Consider the following 19926-nt stretch of genomic DNA (forward strand, 5'->3'; position numbering starts at 1 on the left):
TGCGATCGATCTTGATCGTTTCCGCTGCTCTTCCTCTACGTACTCTAGCTCGTCTAGCTACGTCTGCCCTTGAGCAGCCTGCTTCCGCGCCTGAGCAGCCTACTATTGTTCCCAAGCTACCAACGGACCGTGTAGCCACTGATGCACCAGTACCTACGCGCACCCGCTCACGCACACGCGCGTCCTCGCCTGCACCCTTGCATACCATGCGCACATATAGCCGTTCTGGCATCCATGTGGCCGCCCTCAAGCGGCTTAACCTGCATGTTACTTATGTTAATAGGTACTCGCCGGTTCCCACGTCCGTCCATGCTGCTCTTAAGGATCCTAATTGGCTAGATGCCATGAACGTGGAGTATCGCACTCTCCTCGTGAACAACACTTGGGATCTTGTGCTTCCTCCCAAGAATGCGAACATCGTCTCCGGTAAATGGGTCTTTCGCCACAAGCTCAAACCAGATGACTCTCTCGATCGCTACAAGGCTCGTTGGGTGCTTCGTGGTTTCTCTCAGGAGCAAGGTGTTGACTTCGATGAGACCTTCAGCCCGGTTGTCAAATCGTCGACGGTGTGGGTTATTCTCTCCATTGCGCTCTCCCTCAATTGGGAGACTCACTAGCTCGACGTCAAGAATGCCTTCCTCCATGGCACTCTCTCCGAGGTCGTCTACTATCGACAACCCACCGGCTTCATCGACTCTACGCGTCCTGACCATGTATGTCGCTTGAACCGTTCCCTATACGGTCTCAAGCACGCACCCCGCGCATGGTGATACGTCTCCAACATATCTATAATTTTTAATTGCTCCATGCTATATTATCTACTGTTTTGAATGTTTATGGGCTTTATTATACACTTTTATATCATTTTTGGGACTAATCTATTAACTCAGAGCCCAGTGCCAGTTTCTGTTTTTACCCTATTTTAGGGTTTCGAAGAAAAGGAAAACCAAACGGAGTCCAATTGACCTGAAACTTCACGGAACTCATTTTTGGAAGGAAAGAAGCCCAAAAGACTTGGAGTGCACGTCGGGGGATCTGCGAGGAGGTCACGAGGCAGGGGGCGCGCCCACCCCCTGGGCGTGCCCTCCACCCTCGTGAGCCCCTGGTGGCCCCCCTGGCGTATTTCTTCCGCCTATATATCTCCATATACCCTAAAAACATCCGTGGACACAATAGATCAGGAGTTCCACCGCCAGAAGTCTCCGTAGCCACCGAAAGCCAATCTAGACCCGTTCCGGCACCCTGCCGGAGGGGGAATCCTTCTCCGGTGTCCATCTTCATCATCCCGGTGCTCTCCAAGACGAGGAGGGTGTAGTTCTCCCTCGGGGCTGAGGGTATGTACCAGTAGCTATGTGTTTGATCTCTCTCTCTCTCGTGTTCTTGAGGTGGTACGATCTTGATGTATCACGAGCTTTGCTATTATATTTGGATCCTATGATGTTTCTCCCCCCCCCTCTACTCTCTTGTAATGAATTGAGTTTTCCCTTTGAAGTTATCTTATCGGATTGAGTCTTTAAAGATTTGAGAACACTTGATGTATGTCTTGCCGTGCGTATCTGTGGTGACAATGGGATATCACGTGATTCACTTGATGTATGTTTTGGTGATCAACTTGTGGGTTCCGCCCATGAACCTATGCATAGGGGTTGGCACATGTTTTCGTCGTGATTCTCCGGTAGGAATTTTGGGGCACTCTTTGAGGTTCTATGTGTTGGTTGAATAGATGAATCTGAGATTGTGTGATGCATATCGTATAATCATACCCACGGATACTTGAGGTGACATTGGAGTATCTAGGTGACATTAGGGTTTTGGTTGATGTGTGTCTTAAGGTGTTATTCTAGTACGAACTCTAGGGCTGTTTGTGACACTTATAGGAATAGCCCAGCGGATTGATTGGAAATAATAACTTTGAGGTGGTTTCGTACCCTACCATAATCTCTTTGTTCGTTCTCCGCTATTAGAGACTTTGGAGTGACTCTTTGTTGCATGTTGAGGGATAGTTATGTGATCCAATTATGTTAGTATTGTTGAGAGGACTTGCACTAGTGAAAGTATGAACCCTAGGCCTTGTTTACTAGCATTGCAATACCGTTTACGCTCACTTTTATCATTAGTTACCTTGCTGTTTTTATAATTTCAGATTACAAATACTATTATCTACTGTCCATATTGCACTTGTATCACCATCTCTTCGCCGAACTAGTGCACCTATACAATTTACCATTGTATTGGGTGTGTTGGGGACACAAGAGACTCTTTGTTATTTGGTTGCAGGGTTGCTTGAGAGAGACCATCTTCATCCTATGCCTCATATGGATTGATAAACCTTAGGTCATTCACTTGAGGGAAATTTGCTACGGTCCTACAAACCTCTGCACTTGGAGGCCCAACAACGTCTACAAGAAGAAGGTTGTATAGTAGACATCAAGCTCTTTTCTGGCACCGTTGCCGGGGAGGTTAGCGCTTGAAGGTATATCTTTAGATTTTGCAATCGAGTCTTTTAGTTTCTTGTTTTATCACTAGTTTAATTTATAAAAGAAAACTATAAGAAAATGGAATTGAGTTTGTCTCATACGCTTCATCTTTTTAATATCTTTCGTGAGTATGATAGAAAGGAAAATTGTGCTCAAATGCTAGAAGAAGAATTACATAGAATGCTTGGCATAAAATATGTGAATGATGAGCATGATTGCAATGTTGTTAGTATGAATTCCTTGAATATCCATGATGCTAATGATATGCAAAGCCACAAGCTTGGGGAAGCTATGTTTGATGAAGATGATATTTTTCCCCCAAGTTTTGATGAGCAAATTTATTATGATGAAAGCATGCCTCCTATTTATGATGATTATATTGATGAAAGTGGATTTGGAGAGGTCATGACTTTATTTTATGATGAATCCACTATTTCGGAGGAGGTTCCAATTGATTATGAGAACAAAGTTGCTATCTATGATGATTATTGTGATGACTTGTATGCTATAAAGAATAATGATAACCATGAAACTTGTCCTCATGATTTTAGTTTTCAATTGGATTATGCCTCACATGACAGTTATTTTGTTGAGTTTGCTCCCACTACTATTCATGAGAAGAATTTTTCTTATGTGGAGAGTAATAAAATTTATATGCTTGTAGATCATGAAAAGAATGATTTAGGTGCTGGTTATATTGTTGAATTCATTCATGATGCTACTGAAAATTATTATGAGGGAGGAATATATGCTTGTAGGAATTGCGATAATATCAAGTTTCCTCTCTATGTGCTTAAAGTTTTGAAGTTATGCTTGTTTTACCTTCCTATGCAAGTTGATTCTTGTTCCCACAAATTGTTTGCTCACAAAAACCCTATGCATAGGAAGAGAATTAGACCTAAATGTACTTGTCATATTCTTCATGATGCTATCTTTATGTTTCAATTCTTATCCTTTATATGAGCATCATTGAAATCATCATGCCTAGCTAGGGGCATTACACGATAGCGCTTGTTGGGAGGCAACCCAATTTTATTTTTATTCCTTGCTTTTGCTCCTGTTTAGTAATAAATAATTCATCTAGCCTCTGTTTATATGTGGTTTTATTATTTTAGTTAGTGTTTGTGCCAAGTAGAACCTTTGGGAAGACTTGGGGAGAGTCTTGTTGATCATGCTGTAAAAAACAGAAACTTTAGCGCTCACGAGAATTGCTGCCATTTTTATTTGGAGAGTGATATTTAGTTAATTCTTTTTTAAGATTATTAATAGATAAATTCCTCAGGTCCAGAAATTTATTTGAGAATTTTATGAGTTCCAGAAGTATACGTTTGATCCAGATTACTACAGACTGTTCTGTTTTTGACAGATTCTGTTTTTCATGTGTTGTTTACTTATTTTGATGAATCTATGGCTAGTAAAAGAGTTTATAAACCATAGAGAAGTTGTAATACAGTAGGTTTAACACCAATATAAATAAATAATGAGTTAATTACAGTACCTTGAAGTGGTGTTTTGTTTTCTTTTGCTAACGGAGCTTACGAGTTTTCTGTTAAGTTTTGTGTTGTGAAGTTTTCAAGTTTTGGGTAAGGATTCGATGGACTTTGGAATAAGGAGTGGCAAGAGCCTAAGCTTGGGGATGCACAAGGCACCCCAAGGTAATATTCAAGGATAGCCAAGAGCCTAAGCTTGGGGATTCCCCGGAAGGCATCCCCTCTTTCGTCTTCATTCATCGGTAACTTTACTTGGAGCTATATCTTTATTCGCCACATGATATGTGTTTTTCTTGGAGCGTCATTTTATTTCATTATGTTTTGCTTGCTGTTTCAATAAAATACCAAGATATGAAATTATTAAATGTTAGAGAGTCTTCACATAGTTGCATAATTATTCGACTACTCATTGATCTTCACTTATATCTTTCGGAGTAGTTTGTCATTTGCTCTAGTGCTTCACTTATATCTTTTAGAGCATGGTGGTAGTTTTATTTTGAAGAAATTAATGAACTCTCATGCTTCACTTATATTATTTTGAGAGTCTTAAATAGCATGGTAATTTGCTTAAATAATCCTAATATGCTAGGCGTCCAAGGATAGTAAAAACTTTCATATAGAGTATTGAATACTAAGAGAAGTTTGATGCTTGATGATTGTTTTGAGATATGGAGGTAATAATATCAAAGTCATGCTAGTTGAGTAGTTGTGAATTTGAGGAATACTTGTGTTGAATTTTGCAAGTCCCGTAGCATGCACGTATGGTAAACATTGTGTAACAAATTTGAAACATGAGGTGTTATTTGATTGTCCTCCTTATGAGTGGCGGCCGGGGACGAGCGATGGTCTTTTCCTACCAATCTATCCCCCTAGGAGCATGCGCGTAGTGCCGAGGTTTTTGATGACTTGTAGATTTTTGCAATAAGTATGTGAGTTCTTTATGACTAATGTTGAGTCCATGGATTATACGCACTCTCACCCATCCATCCTTGCTAGCCTCTTCGGTACCGTGCATTGCCCTTTCTCCCCTCGAGAGTTGGTGCAAACTTCGCCGGTGCATCCAAACCCCGTGATATGATACGCTCTGTCACACATAAACCTCCTTATATCTTCCTCAAAACTGCCATCATACCTATCTATTATGGCATTTCCATAGCCATTCCGAGATATATTGCCATGCAACTTTCCATCATTCCGTTCGTCATGACACATTCATCATTGTCATATTGCTTAGCATGATCATGTAGTTGACATAGTATTTGTGGCAAAGCCACCGTTCATAATTCTTTCATACATGTCACTCTTGGTTCATTGCATATCCCGGTACACCGCCGGAGGATTCATATAGAGTCATCTTTGTTCTAGTATCGAGTTGTAATCATTGAGTTGTAAATAAATAGAAGTGTGATGATCATCATTATTAGAGCATTGTCCCAAGTGAGGAATAAAAAAAGAGAAAGACCATAAAAAAGAGAAGGCCCCCCCAAAAAGAGAGAAAGTCCATAAAAAAGGAGAAGTCCCAATTAATGAGAGAAAAAGAGAGAAGGGACAATGTTACTATCCTTTTACCACACTTGTGCTTCAAAGTAGCACCATGATCTTCATAGTAGAGAGTCTCTCATGTTATCACTTTCATATACTAGTGGGAATTTTTCATTATATAACTTGGCTTGTATATTCCAACAATGGGCCTCCTCAAGTGCCCTAGGTCTTCGTGAGCAAGCAAGTTGGATGCACACCCACTAGTTTCTTTTGTTGAGCTTTCATACATTTATAGCTCTAGTGCATCCGTTGCATGGCAATCCCTACTCCTTGCATTAACATCAATCGGTGGGCATCTCCATAGCCCATTGATTAGCCTCGTTGATGTGAGACTTTCTCCTTTTTTGTCTTCTCCACATAACCCCCCTCATTATATTCTATTCCACCCATAGTGCTATATCCATGGCTCGCGTTCATGTATTGCGTGAAAGTTTATAGGTTTGAGATTACTAAAGTATGAAACAATTGCTTGGCTTGTCATCAGGGTTGTGCATGATGAGAGCATTCTTGTGTGATGAAAATGAAACATGACTAAACTATATGATTTTGTAGGGATGAACTTTCTTTTGCCATGTTATTTTGAGAAGACATAATTGCTTAGTTAGTATGCTTGAAGTATTATCATTTTTATGTCAATATGAACTTTTGTCTTGAATCTTATGGATCTGAATATTCATACCACAATTAAGAAGAATCACATTGAAATTATGCCAAGTAGCACTCCGCATCAAATTTTTTGTTTTTATCATTTACCTGCTCGAGGACGAGCAGGAATTAAGCTTGGGGATGCTGATACGTCTCCAACGTATCTATAATTTTTGATTACTCCATGCTATATTATCTACTGTTTTGAATGTTTATGGGCTTTATTATACACTTTTATATCATTTTTGGGACTAACCTATTAACCCAGAGCCCAGTGCCAGTTTCTGTTTTACCCTGTTTTAGGGTTTCGAAGAAAAGGAAAACCAAACGGTGTCCAATTGACCTGGAACTTCACGGAACTCATTTTTGGAAGGAAAGAAGCCCAGAAGACTTAGAGTGCACGACGGGGGATCTGCGAGGAGGTCACGAGGCAGGGGGGCGCGCCCACCCCCTGGGCGCGCTCCACCCTCGTGAGCCCCTCGTGGCCCCCTGACGTATTTCTTCCGCCTATATATCTACATATACCCTAAAAACATCCGTGGACACAATAGATCGGGAGTTCCGCCGCCATAAGCCTCCGTAGCCACCGAAAGCCAATCTAGACCCGTTCCGGCACCCTACCGGAGGGGGAATCCTTCTCCGGTGGCCATCTTCATCATCCCGGTGCTCTCCATGACGAGGAGGGAGTAGTTCTCCCTCGGGGCTGAGGGTATGTACCAGTAGCTATGTGTTTGATCTCTCTCTCTCTCTCTCGTGTTCTTGAGGTGGTACGATCTTGATGTATCGCGAGCTTTGCTATTATATTTGGATCCTATGATGTTTCTCCCCCCTCTACTCTCTTGTAATGAATTGAGTTTTCCCTTTGAAGTTATCTTATCGGATTGAGTCTTTAAAGATTTGAGAACACTTGATGTATGTCTTGCCGTGCGTATCTGTGGTGACAATGGGATATCACATGATTCACTTGATGTATGTTTTGGTGATCAACTTGCGGGTTCCGCCCATGAACCTATGCATAGGGGTTGGCACACGTTTTCGTCATGATTCTCCGGTAGGAACTTTGGGGCACTCTTTGAGGTTCTATGTGTTGGTTGAATAGATGAATCTGAGATTGTGTGATGCATATCGTATAATCATACCCACGGATACTTGAGGTGACATTGGAGTATCTAGGTGACATTAGGGTTTTGGTTGATGTGTGTCTTAAGGTGTTATTCTAGTACGGACTCTAGGGCTGTTTGTGACACTTATAGGAATAGCCCAACGGATTGATTGGAAAGAATAACTTTGAGGTGGTTTCGTACCCTACCATAATCTCTTTGTTCGTTCTCCGCTATTAGTGACTTTGGAGTGACTCTTTGTTGCATGTTGAGGGATAGTTATGTGATCCAATTATGTTAGTATTGTTGAGAGGACTTGCACTAGTGAAAGTATGAACCCTAGGCCTTGTTTACAGCATTGCAATATCGTTTACGCTCACTTTTATCATTAGTTACCTTGCTATTTTTATAGTTTCTGATTACAAATACTACTATCTACTATCCATATTGCACTTGTATCACCATCTCTTCGCCGAACTAGTGCACCTATACAATTTATCATTGTATTAGGTGTGTTGGGGACACAAGAGACTCTTTGTTATTTGGTTGCAGGGTTGCTTGAGAGAGACCATCTTCATCCTACGCCTCCTACATATTGATAAACCTTAGGTCATCCACTTGAGGGAAATTTGCTACGGTCCTACAAACCTCTGCACTTGGAGGTGTTGGAAATATGCCCTAGAGGCAATAATAAATTAGTTATTATTATATTTCCTTGTTCATGATAATCGTTTATTATCCATGCTAGAATTGTATTGATAGGAAACTCAGATACATGTGTGGATACATAGACAACACCATGTCCCTAGTAAGCCTCTAGTTGACTAGCTTGTTAATCAATAGATGGTTACGGTTTCCTGACCATGGACATTGGATGTCGTTGATAACGGGATCACATCATTAGGAGAATGATGTGATGGACAAGACCCAATCCTAAGCCTAGCACAAAGATCGTGTAGTTCGTTCGCTAAAGCTTTTCTAATGTCAAGTATCATTTCCTTAGACCATGAGACTGTGCAACTCCCGGATACCGTAGGAATACTTTGGGTGTGCCAAACATCACAACGTAACTGGGTGACTATAAAGGTGGACTACGGGTATCTCCGAAAGTGTTTGTTGGGTTGGCACGAATCGAGACTGGGATTTGTCACTCCTGTAAATGGAGAGGTATCTCTGGGCCCACTCGGCAGGACATCATCATAATGTGCACAATGTGATCAAGTAGTTGATCACGGGATGATGTGTTACGAAACGAGTAAAGAGACTTCCCGGTAACGAGATTGAACAAGGTATCGGGATACCGACGATCGAATCTCGGGCAAGTATCGTACCGCTAGACAAAGGGAATTGTATACGGGATTGATTAAGTCCTTGACATTGTGGTTCATCCGAAGAGATCATCGTGGAACATGTGGGAGCCAACATGGGTATCCAGATCCCGCTGTTGGTTATTGACCGGAGAGTCATCTCGGTCATGTCTGCATGTCTCCCGAACCCGTAGGGTCTACACACTTAAGATTCGGTGACGCTAGGGTTATAGAGATATTAGTATGCGGTAACCCGAAAGTTGTTCGGAGTCCCGGATGAGATCCCGGACATCACGAGGAGTTCCCAAGTGGTCCGGAGGTAAAGAATTATATATAGGAAGTGCTGTTTCGGCCATCGGGACAAGTTTCGGGGTCACCGGTATTGTACCGGGACCACCGAAAGGGTCCCGGGGGTCCACCGGGTGGGGCCACCTGCCCCGGGGGGCCACATGGGCTGTAGGTGGTGCGCCTTGTCCTATATGGGCCAAGGGCACCAGCCCTAAGAGGCCCATGCGCCAAGAGAAGTGGAAAAGGGAGAGTCCTAAAGGGGGAAGGCACCTCCGAGGTGCCTTGGGGAGGAGGGACTCCTCCCTGGCCGCACCCTTCCTTGGAGGAAGGGCCAAGGCTACGCCCCCCCTCTCCCTTGGCCCTATATATAGTGGGGGGAAGGGAGGGCAGCACCAACCTAAGCCCTGGCGCCTCCCTCTCCCTCCCATGACACATCTCCCTCCTCCTGCAGCGCTTGGCGAAGCCCTGTTGGAATCCCGCTACTTCCACCTCCATGCCATCGTGCTGCTGGATCTCCATCAACCTCTCCTCCCCCTTGCTTGATCAGGAAGGAGGAGACATCGCTGCTCCGTACGTGTGTTGAACGTGGAGGTGCCGTCCGTTCGGCACTAGGATCATCGGTGATTTGGATCACGACGAGTATGACTCCATCAACCCCGTTCTCTTGAACGCTTCCGCGCGCGATCTACAAGGGTATGTAGATCCACTCCTCCCTCGTTGCTAGATGACTCCATAGATTGATCTTGGTGTTGCGTAGAAAATTTTGAATTTCTGCTACGTTCCCCAACAGTGGTATCATGAGCTAGGTCTATGCGTAGTTTCTATGCACGAGTAGAACACAAAGTAGTTGTGGGCGTTGATTTTGTTCAATATGCTTACCGTTACTAGTCCAATCTTGTTTTGACGGTATTGTGGGATGAAGCGGCCCGGACCAACCTTACACGTACGCTTACGTGAGACCGGTTCCACCGACTGACATGCACTAGTTGCATAAGGTGGCTGGCGGGTGTCTGTCTCTCCCACTTTAGTCGGAACGGATTCGATGAAAAGGGTCCTTATGAAGGGTAAATAGCAATTGGCATATCACGTTGTGGTTTTTGCGTAGGTAAGAAACGTTCTTGCTAGAAACCCATAGCAGCCACGTAAAACATGCAAACAACAATTAGAGGACGTCTAACTTGTTTTTGCAGGGTATGCTATGTGATGTGATATGGCCGAAAGGATGTGATGAATGATATATGTGATGTATGAGATTGATCATGTTCTTGTAATAGGAATCACGACTTGCATGTCGATGAGTATGACAACTGGCAGGAGCCATATGAGTTGTCTTAATTTATTTATGACCTGCGTGTCAACATAAACGTCATGTAATTACTTTACTTTATTGCTAACCGTTAGCTGTAGTAGTAGAAGTAATAGTTGACGAGAAAACTTCATGAAGACACGATGATAGAGATCATGATGATGGAGATCATGGTGTCATGCCGGTGACGATGATGATCATGGCGCCCCGAAGATGGAGATCAAGAGGAGCAAAGTGATGATGGCCATATCATGTCACTATTTGATTGCATGTGATGTTTATCATGTTTTTGCATCTTGTTTACTTAGAACGACGGTAGTAAATAAGATGACCCCTCATAATAATTTCAAGAAAGTGTTCCCCCTAACTGTGCACCATTGCGAAAGTTCGTCGTTTCGAAGCACCACGTGATGATCGGGTGTGATAGATTCTTACGTTCACATACAACAGGTGTAAGACAGATTTACACACGCGAAACACTTAGGTTGACTTGACGAGCCTAGCATGTACAGACATGGCCTCGGAACACAAGAGACCGAAAGGTCGAGCATGAGTCATATGGTAGATACGATCAACATGAAGATGTTCACCGATGTTGACTAGTCCGTCTCACGTGATGATCGGACACGGCCTAGTTGACTCGGATCATGTAATCACTTAGATGACTAGAGGGATGTCTATCTGAGTGGGAGTTCATAAGATGAACTTAATTATCCTGAACATAGTCAAAAGGTCTTCGCAAATTATGTCGTAGCTCGCGCTTCATTTCTACTGTTTAGATATGTTCCTAGAGAAAATTTAGTTGAAAGTTGATAGTAGCAATTATGCGGACTAGGTCTGTAAACTGAGGATTGTCCTCATTGCTTCATAGAAGGCTTATGTCCTTAATGCACCGCTCAGTGTGCTGAACCTCGAACGTCGTCTGTGGATGTTGCGAACATCTGACATACACATTTTGATAACTACGTGATAGTTCAGTTAAACGGTTTAGAATTGAGGCACCGAAGACGGTTTTGAAACGTCGCAAAACATATGAGATGTTTTGAGGGCTGAAATTGGGATTTCAGGCTCGTGCCCATGTTAAGAGGTATAAGACCTCCGACGATTTTCTTAGCTTGCAAACTAAGGGAGAAAAGCTCAATTGTTGAACTTGTGCTCAGATTGTGTGAGTACAACAATCGCTTGAATCGAGTGGGAGTTGATCTTCCAGATGAAATAGTGATGGTTCTCCGAAGTCATTACCACCAAGCTGCTAGAGCTTCGTGATGAACTATAATGTATCAGGGACATATATGATGATCCTTGAGATATTCGCGATGTTTGACACCACAAAAGTAGAGATCAAGAAGGAGCATCAATTGTTGATGGTTGGTGAAACCACTAGTTTCAAGAAGGGAAAGGGCACGAAGGGATACTTCATGAAACGGCAATTCAGCTGCTGCTCTAGTGAAGAAACCCAAGGTTGAACCCAAACCCGAGACTAAGTGCTTCTGTAATAAAGGGAACAACCATTGGAGCAGAATTACCCTAGATACTTGGTAGATAAGAAGGCTGGCAAGGTCGATAGAAGTATATTGGATGTATTATGTTAATGTGTACTTTACTAGTACTCCTAGTAGCACCAGGGTATTAGATACCGGTTCGGTTGCTAAGTGTTAGTAACTCGAAATAAAAGCTACGGAATAAACGGAGACTAGCTAAAGGTGAGCTGACGATATGTGTTGGAAGTGTTTCCAATGTTGATATGATCAAGCATCGCACGCTCCCTCTACCATCGAGATTGGTGTTTGCGTTGAGCATAGACATGATTGGATTATGTCTATCGCGATACGGTTATTCATTTAAGGAGAATAATGGTTACTCTGTTCATTTGAATAATACCTTCACTGGTCTTACGCCTAAAATGAATGGTTTGTTGAATCTCGATCATAGTGATACACATGTTCATGCCAAAAGATATAAGATAGTAATGATAGTACCACCTACTTGTGGCACTGCCACGTAAGTCATATCGGTATAAAACGCATGAAGAAGCTCCATGTTGATGGATCTTTGGGCTCACTCGTTTTTAAAAAGTTTGAGACATGCGAACCATGTCTATTGGTGTATATGCATGAAGAAACTCCATGCAAATGGACCGTTTGGACTCACTTGATTTTGAATCACTTGAGACATGCAAATCATACCACACGGGCAAGATGACTGAAAGCCTCGGTTTCAGTAAAATGGAACTAGAAAGCAACTTGTTGGAAGTAATACATTTTGATGTGTGCAGTCCAATGAGTGCTGAGGCATGTAGTGGATATCGTTATGTTCTTACTTCATAGATGATTTGAGTAGATGTTGAGTATATTTACTTGATGAATCACGAGTCTGAATTATTGAAAGGTTCAAGTAATTTCAGGGTGAAGTTGAAAGATCGTCGTGACAAGAGGATAAGATATCTATGATATGATCATAGAGATGAATATCTGAATTACGAGTTTGGCACAGAATTAAGACATTGTGGAAATTGTTTCACAACTGATACAGCCTGGAACACCATAGTGTGATGGTGTGTCCGAACATCATAACTGCACCCTATTGGATATGATGCATACCATGATGTCTCTTATCGAATTACCACAATAGTTTATGGGTTAGGCATTAGAGACAACCACATTCACTTTAAATAAGGCACCACGTAATTCCGATGAGATGACACCGTATGAACTATGGTTTAGAGAAACCTAAGCTGTCATTTCTTAAAAGTTTGGCGCTGCGACGCTTATGCGAAAAAGTTTCAGGCTGATAAGCTCGAACCCAAAGCGGATAAATGCATCTTCATAGGACACCCAAAACAGTTGGGTATACCTCCTGTCTCAGAACCGAAAGCAATAAGGGATTGTTTCTAGAATCGGGTCCTTTCTCGAGGAAAAGTTTCTTTTGAAAGAATTGAGTGGGAGGATGGTGGAGACTTGATGAGGTTATTGAACCGTCTCTTCAACTAGTGTGAGGCAGGGCACAGGAAGTTGTTCCTGTGGCACCTACACCAATTGAAGTGGAAGCTTATGATAGTGATCATGAAACTTCAGATCAAGTCACTACCAAACCTCGTGGGATGACAAGGATGCGTACTACTTCAGAGTGGTACGTGATCCTGTCTTGGAAGTCATGTTGCTAGACAACAATGAACCTACGAACCATGGAGAAGCGATGGTGGGCCCGGATTCCGATAAATGGCTTGAGGCCGTAAAATTCAAGAGAGGATCCATGTATGAAAACAAAGTGTAGACTTTGGCAGAACGGCTCGATGGTCGTAAGGCTATTGAGTACAGATGGATTTTAAAAGGAAGACGGACAATGATGGTAAGTATCACCATTAAGAAAGCTCGACTTGTCGTTAAGATTTTTTCCGACAAGTTCAAGGAGTTGACTATGATGAGACTTTCTCACTCGTAGCGATGCTAAGAGTCTGTTGGAATTATATTAGCGATTACTACATTATTTATGAAATCTTGCAGATAGGATGTCAAAACATTGTTTCCTCGATGATTTTTCTTGAGGAAAGGTTGTATGTGATACAACCGGAAGGTTTTTTCAATCCTGAAAGATGCTAATAAGTATGGAAAGCTCCAGCAATCCTTCTAAGGACTGGAGTAAGCATCTCAGAGTTGATACGCTTTGATGAGATGATCAAAGATTTTTGGGTTTATACAAAGTTTATGAGAAACTTGTATTTCCAAAGAAGTGAGTGGGAGCACTATAGAATTTCTGATGAGTATATGTTGTTGACATATTGTTGATCAGAAATGATGTAGAATTTCTGGAAAGCATATAGGGTTATTTGGAAAGTGTTTTTCAATGGAAAGCCTGGATTAAGCTACTTGAACATTGAGCATCAAGATCTATAAGGATAGATCAAAACGCTTAATGGTACTTTCAAATGAGCACATACCTTGACATGATCTTGAAGGTGTTCAAGATGGATCAGTCAAAGAAGGAGTTCTTGCCTGAGTTGTAAGGTATGAAGTTAAGACTTAAAGCTCGACCACGGCAGAAGAATAGAGAGAAAGGACGAAGGTCGTCCCCTATGCTTAAGACATAGGCCCTACAGTATGCTATGCTGTGTACCGCACCTGAAATGTGCCTTGCCATGAGTCAGTCAAGGGGTACAAGAGTGATCCAAGAATGGATCACAAGACAGCGGTCAAAGTTATCCTTAGTAACTAGTGGACTAAGGAATTTTCTCGATTATGGAGGTGGTAAAAGAGTTCGTCATAAAGGGTTACGCCGATGCAAACTTTAACACTAATCCAGATTATTCTGAGTAGTAAACTGGATTCGTATAGTAGAACAAGTTATTTGGAATAGCTCCAAATTGTAGCGTAGTAGTTGCATCTACAAGATGATATAGAAATTTGCGAAGTACATACGGATCTGAAAGATTCAGACCCGTTGACTATAACATCTCTCACAAGCATAACATGATCAAACCCAGAACTCATCGAGTGTTAATCACATGGTAATGTGAACTAGATTATTGACTCTAGTAGACTCTTTGGGTGTTAGTCACATGGGGATGTGACCTTGAGTGTTAATCACATATCGATGTGAACTAGATTATTGACTCTAGTGCAAGTGGGAGACTGTTGGAAATATGCCCTAGAGGCAATAATAAATTAGGTATTATTATATTTCCTTGTTCATGATAATCGTTTATTATCCATGCTAGAATTGTATTGATAGGAAACTCAGATACATGTGTGGATACATAGACAGCACCATGGCCCTAGTAAGCCTCTAGTTGACTAGCTCGTTAATCAATAGATGGTTACGGTTTCCTGACCATGGACATTGGATGTCGTTGATAACGGGATCACATCATTAGGAGAATGATGTGATGGACAAGACCCAATCCTAAGCCTAGCACAAAGATCGTGTAGTTTGTTCGCTAAAGCTTTTCTAATGTCAAGTATCATTTCCTTAGACCATGAGATTGTGCAACTCCCGGATACCGTAGGAATACTTTGGGTGTGCCAAACGTCACAACGTAACTGGGTGACTATAAAGGTGGACTACGGGTATCTCCGAAAGTGTCTGTTGGGTTGGCACGAATCGAGACTGGGATTTGTCACTCCGTGTAAATGGAGAGGTATCTCTGGGCCCACTCGGTAGGACATCATCATAGTGTGCACAATGTGATCAAGGAGTTGATCACGGGATGATGTGTTACGAAACGAGTAAAGAGACTTGCCGGTAACGAGATTGAACAAGGTATCGGGATACCGACGATCGAATCTCGGGCAAGAATCGTACCGCTAGACAAAGGGAATTGTATACGGGATTGATTAAGTCCTTGACATCGTGGTTCATCCGATGAGATCATCGTGGAACATGTGGGAGCCAACATGGGTATCCAGATCCCGTTGTTGGTTATTGACCGGAGAGTCATCTCGGTCATGTCTGCATGTCTCCCGAACCCGTAGGGTCTACACACTTAAGGTTCGGTGACGCTAGGGTTATAGAGATATTAGTATGCGGTAACCCGAAAGTTGTTCGGGGTCCCGGATGAGATCCCGGACATCACGAGGAGTTCCGGAATGGTCCGGAGGTAAAGAATTATATATAGGAAGTGCTGTTTCGGCCATCGGGACAAGTTTCGGGGTCACCGGTATTGTACCGGGACCACCGGAAGGGTCCCGGGGGTCCACCGGGTGGGGCCACCTGCCCCGGGAGGCCACATGGGCTGTAGGGGGTGCGCCTTGGCCTATATGGGCCAAGGGCACCAGCCCTAAGAGGCCCATGCGCCAAGAGAAGAGGGAAAGGAAGAGTCCTGAAGGGGGAAGGCACCTCCGAGGTGCCTTGGGGAGGAGGGACTCCTCCCTGGCCGCACCCTTCCTTGGAGGAAGGGCCAAGGCTGCGCCCCCCTCTCCCTTGGCCCTATATATAGTGGGGGGAAGGGAGGGCAGCACCAACCTAAGCCCTAGCGCCTCCCTCTCCCTCCCATGACACATCTCCCTCCTCCTGCAGCGCTTGGCGAAGCCCTGTTGGAATCCCGCTACTTCCACCACCACGCTGTCGTGCTGCTGGATCTCCATCAACCTCTCCTCCCCCCTTGCTGGATCAAGAAGGAGGAGACGTCGCTGCTCCGTACGTGTGTTGAACGCGGAGGTGCCGTCTGTTCGGCGCTAGGATCATCGGTGATTTGGATCACGACGAGTACGACTCCATCAACCCCGTTCTCTTGAACGCTTCCGCGCGCGATCTACAAGGGTATGTAGATCCACTCCTCCCTCGTTGCTAGATGACTCCATAGATTGATCTTGGTGTTGCGTAGAAAATTTTGAATTTCTGCTACGTTCCCCAACAGGAGGCCCAACAACGTCTACAAGAAGAAGGTTGTGTAGTAGACATCACATGGTACTAGCGCTTCACGGCTTTCATCATCTTGACCGGCTTCACGTGCTCGAAGTCTGACACCTCGCCGTTTGTTCTCCGGTGTGAGGGGAGCACGACCTTCCTCCTACTCTATGTGGATGACATTGTGCTCACCGCATCATCGAGTCGGCTTCTCGACAGGATCACGGCCTCCCTTCACTCCGAGTTTGCCATGAGGACATGGGTAGTCTCCACTACTTCCTCGGTGTTGTGGTCACCCGCGACTCCGCTGGCATGCACCTCTCGCAAGCCAAGTACGCCGGGGAGATTTTGGACAAGGCCGGCATGTCTACCTGCAAGTCTGTGATGACACCGGTTGACACGTCATCCAAGCTCGCCGCCACCACTGGCTCTCCTGTGGATGATCCGAAAGAGTATCGGAGTCTTGCTGGGGCATTGCAATACCTCACCTTCACGCGCCCCGATATCGCCTATGTTGTCCAACAAGTATGTCTCCACATGCATGATCCTCGTGAACAGCACCTTGCGGCCATCAAGTGTATCTTGTGTTACATCAAGGGCATACTCTCTCATGGCCTCCAACTCTACTCTACATCGTCGGATTCCATGATCACCTACACCGACGCCGACTGGGTTGGATGCCCTGACACTCGTCGTTTCATGTCAGGCTTCTGCGTCTTTCTTGGTGACAACCTTGTCTCTTGGTCATCGAAACGCCAACATACAGTGTCCCGTCCTAGTGCCAAAGCTGAATATCACACTGTGGCTAATGTCGTTGCTGAGACCAGCTGGATTCGACAACTTCTCCACGAGCTCCATCGCCCTTCACCGACCGCCATGATTGTCTTTTGTGACAACGTCAGTGCCGTCTACATGTCGACGAACCCTGTCCAACATCAGCGCACCAAGCACATCGAGATCGACCTCCTCTTCGTTTGTGATCATGTTGTCCTAGGGCAAGTGCGTGTACTGCATGTTCCCTCGTCTGGCCAGTTTGCCGAGATCCTCACGAAGGGTCTCCCGTCACCGTTGTTTCTGGATTTTCGGTCCAGTCTCAACGTTCGCTCTCCTCCCGTTGTGATTGCGAGGGAGTGTTAGACTAATATATCACTGGATCGTGATATAATCCTAATCGCCTAAATTGAGGAGAATCGAATATGTGTGATCTCCCATTTATGGTAAGATTAGGTAGGATTGCACATACTTGTCTATATAATTAACACGTAATGGAAAGGCCCAGGTGTGGTCTATTCCTTCTCCAACTTACAGTGATGACTAAGGGACTGCCTACTTCTGTCTTCGAGGAGTTCAGGCCCAGTCTCTGTGTCACTGGCGACGCTTCGACTGTGGGGGGTGTTGAGCACATATTGTGGCATGTATAGATTGTTTCCTGTATATCAAGCCCACCTCCTATTTTCTTGTATAGGTTGAGGTAGAGGCCCACATTGTACATCATATATACGTGCATATTGCACCGATCAATATATCGTGCATTACCACAATTCTCTACAAGACACTCGTCTGTATTATTTTTCATTTTAATAGGGGTCCTTGATAGCGGAAATAGCCAATTGGTCTCGGGTCTCATTGCACCCAAATTGATTTGTTTTAAAAAAAACATGTAAAAGAGAGTCAATTTTTTATTTTTGTAACAAAATTGATTCAATGTAATACTCGCGTGAAAAGTTTCGAAAAGGAATGACTCCGGTGTATTCTGGATGGGTAAAAACAAAGTCAATACTATATAAAAGTTAATATTCACATTTTTTGGACTTGTGATTTTTATTTATTTTTTGCCGAGGATACCATGAGAGTCATTCCTCTGCGAAATTTTTTTCACGAGTATTGCACTAGGCCATGTTTGTAACAAAAAAGTTTCAGAAAGTTTCGACTCTTTATGGTTTTAAAAAAATGTTTTTCAAATTCAGGTGCAAGACCCCATGTTCCAAAGATCCACACCGTCCTTATCTCCGGTTTCTACATAAAATGCTGTGGATCCTTCCTGACCCTGTCTTTGTTATTATAAAAGCACCGCATGAGTTCTCCATGGATTTCACCAATTTTGGCATGGAGCATTGATTTGCTCTGCAAATGGACAGGCACATCGGGAACCCAGTGGGATGATTTGGATACAACAGACGAACAGTAGCAGTATGCATATAGTACACAACAAACGAACAGTAGCGTCTACGTTGTCCTTGTCTACATGGGTTTATAAGTTTCATGCTTATTTCTTCAAAAAACCCATGCTTGCTTGCTCGATTAATTCACAGCCCCGGCGATGGATGGCGATGATAACTGCTTGTGCACGATCGATCCGTAGCGTATGATGTTGTAAAGAGCCGCCTCTAGCTTGGCCCGTCTCCACTGTTTGTTGCTACGCGTTCCTAGCGCTTGGCTGTTCACCATTACTGCTACATCGCGAGGGTTGGGCCGGCCGGCCGGCCTGCATTGTGACTTTGTGAGCGAGCACGCCGCAAAGCCTGGGGCGGCTGCCTCAAAGCGACGCTTATTTACCCCATCTCCGCCTTTTCCAGCTACTTCCCTCTTTTTCTCAAAGGTGGCGGGGTGGCGGATGAGACAAGCATCAGAAACAAATGCTACCTCTGCTCTGCTAAGTTCCATGATCATTAGGAAAACTCAGGCATTTGCTACCCCACGATCCATACATACGGTGTATATCTTTTTTTGTTGACAGAAACATACGGCGTATATCAATTAGACATGGGACATGGGAGCATGGGGCATGGGTGCCATTGCCACTCATTTTTCAGTGACACTTATTATTAGGCTTGTTTGGAGCTGGAAATTCTCACCGATACAGCCTCCAAACAGCAGGACATCCAAAACATTTTTCCTTAGGAGGAGGAATAGTTGCACCTGCACCGGACCCGTGCGTACATGGACGCACCCACGCACGTGGCACACTGGAAATAATGGGAAACAATGATACCAGCACTGTTACACGGTACAAACGGCAACGCACATACTTGCGAATTCGCCGGGTCTTGTTGGTCCTTCCACATCCAAGCGAGCGGCGCACGGCCGGCCGAAGGGGCAGGCAGGCAGCACCGCGTGGCCTTCAGACGTCGTATCATCCGGACGCTGTCTGCCCGGCGGTACACGGAGTTGCCATAAATGGCACCGGCCGGGCATGGCCGCAGCGCGGCAGGCCCATATTCATTTGATGCGGCGAGTCCTCGTACTCGCTGGCTACGTCCACTTCAGTCCTGGTACTTGCGTATTGCATCGATACGGTCCCGGTACATGAAAATACGTCGTCAATACGGTCCCTGAGCTTGAAACGCCAGTCCTGGCTCTACACGTGCACGACGTACACCGTACTCCGCTGTATGCCACGTCAGCCAGGGACCCACCAGTCAGCTCGGA

The sequence above is a fragment of the Triticum dicoccoides genome, chromosome 7A, assembly GCF_002162155.2.
Source record: "Triticum dicoccoides isolate Atlit2015 ecotype Zavitan chromosome 7A, WEW_v2.0, whole genome shotgun sequence".
Classification (NCBI taxonomy): Eukaryota; Viridiplantae; Streptophyta; class Magnoliopsida; order Poales; family Poaceae; genus Triticum; species Triticum dicoccoides.